At 39.1% G+C, this 6,740-nt stretch overlaps 2 non-coding genes across 2 annotated transcripts; one reads left to right on the top strand and one right to left on the bottom strand.

Moving 5' to 3' along the window:
- Positions 1-4,844: 4,844 nt before the first annotated feature.
- trnaa-agc (transfer RNA alanine (anticodon AGC)) lies at positions 4,845-4,917 on the bottom strand. The gene has a single exon. It is a non-coding gene; the product is annotated as a tRNA-Ala (tRNA).
- A 1,532-nt stretch (positions 4,918-6,449) lies between these two features.
- Positions 6,450-6,522, top strand: trnaa-agc (transfer RNA alanine (anticodon AGC)). The gene has a single exon. It is a non-coding gene; the product is annotated as a tRNA-Ala (tRNA).
- Positions 6,523-6,740: the final 218 nt, after the last annotated feature.

The raw sequence follows: 6,740 nt of genomic DNA on the forward strand, positions 1-6,740 counted from the left end.
GATCTGGAGCCTCAGGACCACTTAGTTCAGGCTATTGATAAAGCACCTGATGGTCCCAGTATGGTCCCCTATCAATCAGGCGATGTGAGCGTCACCAGTAGCAATGCTACCTGCCAATATGTGACTAACGTACCGGCATGCAAAATGGCTATCTCTGTAGACACAAGTGCATGCCCCGGCCAAAAGGCACCATACGATAGAGGAAGGAACAAGAAACAGTACGATGTCTTTTCTCTGCCAGCGAGGGGACACAGGCATGGTGCGAAAAACTCAGTTTGTGAGTTCTGTTTCGATCAGGTAGAGCCAGTGTTCGAATGTGACAACATTAAGCCGACTGATACCTCGATGGGACTAGGGGGGGACATCCGCGTCCCAATTAGGTTTTAAAGCAACCATTTAAGGCCTGACACTTCAGAGTGTCGATTAGGCCACAGGTGTGTAGCCCATTAGGGTCAGTATACCTTAGTTGTTGTGTTTGTCTTGCTTTCTATATCTTCTAGTAACTTTGTTGTGCTAGCTTCACGGTGTCCCAAGAACCTGTTCTAACTAAGGGGGGTTAAGTTTATACTCCTACTGTATGGAGGTAATGGTACCGCAATTGGCCAATGTTTAATTATACCCACCTTCTCCAATAGGTGGCATTGGGGTTTGTTTTTGACCTTTTAGTCTGCTAAGAGCAGCCTTCGTCATAGGAATTACTTCTGGTCGAACACTTAAATCATAAACACCACTCCTTTAGCCACCATCGAATCGTACGCTTCATATTTGCGGGCAGAAATTTTGAATCTTCGACTTCAGTTGTTCCAACGAATAGCACAGCTGCAAACGCTAAACAAACCATATGTGGCAGAGTTCTAATGATTAGTGTCCACAGTTTTGCCTTAAAGAAAATAGGCAAGCAGTAAATTCACTCGTTTTGGTAGTACCAGCGAATTATGCTCACACTCAACTCCTAAACAGGTTAATGTCTGGCATAGCACGTGAAATGCAATGATCTGATCTCCTTTAACATACTGTAGAATTAAAATTTTGAAATTATCACGTGTTTAGGTTGGGAAGCCCAAAACCCAAACGTTGCTTCGACTGACGACACTCGTATTAATAACCGTTTAAGATTTAGGAGTCTAGCTAATCATAACCTTAAGCTCTGATACCACCTTAACAATAGGTCAGTTCATCTACCTACTAGTGGAAACAAACCTTACGGTGTTAGATTCACGCTAAATTCAATGTGAAACCCACAGTTTGACATGAGCATGTGAATTGTGTTACATAAACGCCTCATCTCCACAGCCATTTCCGCATGGTGCGTTCCAATGATGGATGTTGGGCCAATCAATGGATCGAAGGGGGGAATATGTAGCGGAAACGTGATTGAAAGACTTATTACTGGATTAAAACTGAACATTGTCTTCAATTTCTCTGCATATTGAGATCTCCAGTGACGGTTTATCTCCAGAGACTGTTTGTGACGTTCCCCCTGGGAATGTCTCCGAGTTTACAACCCCAGAGGGAACCATAAAAGGCCTTTGTGACCTGGACCATTACTCCCCAGGGGATCTTTTATGACTGATCAGAGCTCTATAATTGCCAAGGTAATCTGTGGCCTTAAGCAGACCGGGGCATTAAGGTCAGCTTTCGGGTGCCGGCAAGTCTGGCCAAATGCCACCATTAAACCCTGATTGTTTACACTTAAAGGATGCTAAAGACATAAAGCCACTTTTACGAGTCCAGAGGCCCGAGACAATGTGTGTCCACACACACACACCCACACACACTGGAATTCAGAGACTGGAACAATATGGAAAATGAACTAAAATAAGTTCATTCTAACCAAAGGACCTTCTTACAATTACTTTGACAAATTTGTATGTGTTATGATACAAGTGACGTGTGGCTTCGTTTGTTCTATTTACTCTTCATGGACCTCATACCAGTGTTAAAGATGTGAAGACCCATACTGTATGCTTTGATTCAATGTGTGTGATTTTTTTGTATGTGGTACTGGCATAATCCATGAATGACTTAAGATTTTCTTGTATAATTTTAGGTACTATTAAGAGTTGAGTTAGAAAACTTCCACAAAGATCTAACTTTTACAAACTTAATTTGTAAACTTAATCAACTCATGTATTGTTGTATCTTAGCGCCACCTGCTGGTTGTCAGTAGTTAAAAGTACATGGTGGGAGGAGCCCTGTCGCCACATGACCTCAAAGAGAAATTTAAACTTATTGGCTCTGCCTTAGGTAACTCCGCCCTTCTTTGAGAGGTTTAAAAACCCAAGGCGGGCCTTTGTTAAAAAAAGAAGAGAGAAAGTTTTCCAAGAACAAGGAGAAGATGGAGTAATTGGAGAAAGAGGTCAACCAGGCCTCAGAGAAAACTGCATGGTAGCATGCCTGCTAATCATTAGCATTCGCAAGTTTGGGTTAAACAAAGTTTCGTGCTTGGACAAACAAAGTCCTTATTCGACCGCATGTAGGAATCCAACCTTTTTGAGCGAATAACACAACTCGTGGTGACCGGAAGAGCCGTACCTGTGGAGAGACTCAGCAAGGAGCATCATTTGGCCCCAACGGACACCTTCTGTACGCGTGTGTGTTCGAGATTCGTCGGTGGAGAGACGTTAGGACCGCAAGTGTTCTACGGATCCAAGGCCGAAATAGAATCAACCAAGACGACCGGCGGCGAGGTGATCTAAACTGGGGTATTCCGCTTCTTCCTCCTACGGCTTACGGCTCCAGGTGACACGGTTTATGTGCTCTTGTTAAAAAAAGTTGGGTTTCACTACAAATGTTCTGTTCGTTACACTATTTTCGTATACTCTTTAATTAGATCTTAGAAGGGTTTCCTTCCATCATCCCATCGTAAATCTCAAACTAATTTTATATAGTAGTCCATCTAACAATGTATGCATGAATCTTTAGGTATTTAGGTAGTAATCATTGTATTCTTAGTTTTATTGTTCTTTTAATAAACATTATCGTTTTATGCAACTTGGCACAGTGTTTTTAATTGCTTTGAGGCGAGGAATAGTCCATTTAAAAGAACTTACAATCAGAGGAAAGAGACTTGTTTATGTATGATATATTAAAACTTAGGTTCCCAGCGGTCAACCTTTAAATCCAAAATCGCTGGTGGTGCTTCGTTATAAAGGCTATTAATTATATAATTAATTAATTATCTAATTAATTAATCGATCATTATTTTAATCCAATTAATACTACAACACCTACTGTATTTTCTAGCCTATCCAGTAAAATTTTATGATCGACCGTATCAAACGCTGCACTAAGATCTAATAGAACAAGAAAAGAGACACATCTATTATCAGAAGACATTAACAACTCGTTAACTACTCTAATTAATGCGGTTTCGGTACTATGATTGGGTCTAAATCCTGATTGAAATTTTTCATGAATACAATTTTCATTCAAATAAGAACACAATTGTTTGGAAACATCTTTTTCTAATATTTTAAAGACAAAAGGAAGGTTTGAAATTGGCCTATAATTAGATAAAACATGTGGATCAAGATTAGGTTTTTTAATCAGGGGTTTAATAACGGCACTTTTAAACAATTTAGGTACGTACCCAAGGCTAAGGGATGCATTGATTAATGTAAGCAGGGGCTCTACAATAGCTGGGAGTAAATCTTTAAGTAAACGAGTTGGAACAGGATCGAGTATACACGATGATGACTTTGATGATTTAATCAACATAGTTAGTTCATTTTGGGAGATTGGATTAAAGGAATTTAGTTGGATTAACTCGTTACTATTATCACCAATGCTGCTCGGAGTGAGTCCATACTTAACATTGGCAAGTGACACACTTTGACTCTGAAGTCGTATTTTTTCTATCTTGTCATTAAAGAATTTTAAAAAATCATCGCTGGTACAGTCAGGCGGTATATTAGATTCAGTTTCATTGACGTTTTTAGTTAATTTGGACACTGTCTCGAAAAGGAATCTGGGATTGTTTTTATTTTTCTCTATTAGGGACGAATAATATAATATAGAGAAACAGATGGATTACAGTCAGTAATTGTAGAACTACAAAGTGCTTCTATATGGTGGAGCTGATCAAATGGACAGTGAGTGTAGAAACAAGGAGGTGGTTTTAATGTTATGGCTAATCGGTGTATACTCACCATGTATGCGTGGCTTTCCTGCGGGTTTGAAAATGTGCCAGTAGGTGTAATTGCTGCTCTAAATTGCACCTGTATGTGTGAGTGAGTGGATAAATTAGTGTGTGATGCTTTGCGATGGTTTGACGCGCCCTGTCCAGGGTGTATTTTTGTCTTGAGCCCAGTGTTCGTGACACTGGACCCACGCTTGCCCTGTAATGCTGAATATCAATACAGGCAAATGAAGCGCATTTAAAAAAGCTTTAAAGCATTCTTGAAAAATGATGAGACCAACCTTTTTAAAAAGTAGATCCCGATGACCTGTTGACTGAAATAGTAGATCCCAAGCCACAGAAGTGTGGGCACCAGTTTTCCATTGGCTACGTTTTAACAAGACGTACCAAGAATGGCCAGTAGATGGCGCACTGTGGTCGTTTTTAAAAGCAAGCCAATTATGCCACCGAACTTAAATATGTACAATACTTTATAATGTATCAATTGTAACAGTATCAAATAATAAAACATTATAAAAAATTATAAGTTTATGCGTTTCTGTCAAAACAAAACAAAAAAGGTATGTAAACAAAACTGTTTGAGCGTAAATAGGGCGTTACTGACATTGTAACACGGACAGACTAGCCTTATGGTTGATGCTGCAACGAATTTTACCCTAATTTCATCTTTTCAGATTGCAAAATGATCATAATGTTTGTGTACTGGAGAATGTGGGCATCGATCCCACTACCTCTCGCATGCTAAGCGAGCACTCTACCATTTGAGCTAATTCCCCTTACACAAAACTTTCCTTTACCCTTTGTAAATTGTAATGTACTAACAGAGTGTTAATGCTGCATTATAAAGTGAGGGTGCAACATGTTTAAGCTCACGTACTCTTTTCTATATTATGCGTTGCTTTTCATTAAAATGTTATGTGCATTTATATGTGGCAAAATAAAAAAATCCATAAAAATCAAATTGAGTTAGCAGAGAACCTTAAATTATACTAAATGGTCCTTCAAGTAGAAACAGTTCTACCAAGAACACCTAAAAGAACCCTTAAGAAACACTTCTTAGTGCTACATACATCAGTTGTATTCCACACAGGTCAGCATGCGATGAAACTTTGCTCGAAACAGACATCGTTTTACTTTCTAACTGTATTCATATTATGTCATCTAGTGGACAATTGAATAGCCTACAACGAGCACAAACAGGGTTTGAGTTCTTAATGAATAATTATTAATCTTAATAAATAATCCAGTCAGTTAAAACCCCAACAAGAAGGCTGTACCTAATACACTCAGACTAGAGAAAACACACCCTAACATGCTAGTGCCGTTACAGTGCTAAGAATGGTCCACCCAAAAACATTATTTGGTCAGTTGGAGATCTCATATGGGGCTCCCTTTCCATTGATTTTTGGTTTACAGCCTAGTGACAAAGTGTACAGTGCAGCAGATGGGTTACAGTCAGTACATTTACAATACATAATAATGTGAAAAGGTTAAGCAGTTTATGGGTTCGAATCCCACTTCTGACAGCTCATGATTTAAACAAATCTACTTCTTTAGAGGACACAGCCATCAGGGAATACAGTTTTCATCAAAGGGTGTACATGGTCTGCAACAATGCTGAGGTAGGTGGTACGTGTCAAAGTAACATCCACATGGATGCCAGGACCCAGGCTTTTGATCTCTGAGAAACTGAATCATGTATTCATCCTGATCTTGTTCTGTTTATTGTTGCAGCTCTGCTGGAGGGTAATTTTTTTGGTGTTTGTGGTGGTGGTGGTGGTGGGGTCTTTGTTCCCATTTTGGTTTATTTAGTATATGATGTACTTTACATGCATTTAAATATGTACTTAAATACTTAAATATCCATTTAAGTATGTTTATTCAGCGTCCATTTACATTGTTACAGCAGTATTTTACGACAAAAATGGAAATGTTCAGATTATTTAAATGGATGTAAAGTACATCATTTACTAAATAAACCAAAATGGGAACAAAGACCCCACCACCACCACCACCACAAACACCAAGAAAATAACCCTCCAGCAGAGCTGCAACAAGAACAGGACAATCTCCTACAGGTCCAACAAAATCAAAGAAAAAATGCACTTTATAAAAGACCTCACATTGTTCGTCCTAAAGGCTAAGATCAACGTTTTAAATAAACTGAGTCTGTGATGGTTTAAAAACAACGCATAATATAGAAAAGAGTACGTGAGCTTAAACACGTTGCACCCTCACTTTATAATGCAGCATCAACGCTCTGTTAGTACATTACAATTTACAAATCCTAAAAGAAGGTTTTGTGTAAGGGGAATTAGCTCAAATGGTAGAGCGCTCGCTTAGCATGCGAGAGGTAGTGGGATCGATGCCCACATTCTCCAATGCCGAAACACTATGATCACTTAAAGGCAACACATAATATAAAAGTCGTTGCTCACTGAAACGCTGCATCAAACATTAGGTCAGTCTGTAAGTTCTACAGTGACAGTTATGCTCTATTTTTACTCAAATCGTTTGGTTTAAAGACCTTTTTTGACTTGTTTAAATTGACAAATGTAGCGCCCCCTAGCACCCCTGGCTGTATTTGGAAAGCGCTCCC

Source organism: Trichomycterus rosablanca, chromosome 10 (assembly GCF_030014385.1).
Source record: "Trichomycterus rosablanca isolate fTriRos1 chromosome 10, fTriRos1.hap1, whole genome shotgun sequence".
NCBI classification, from domain to species: Eukaryota; Metazoa; Chordata; class Actinopteri; order Siluriformes; family Trichomycteridae; genus Trichomycterus; species Trichomycterus rosablanca.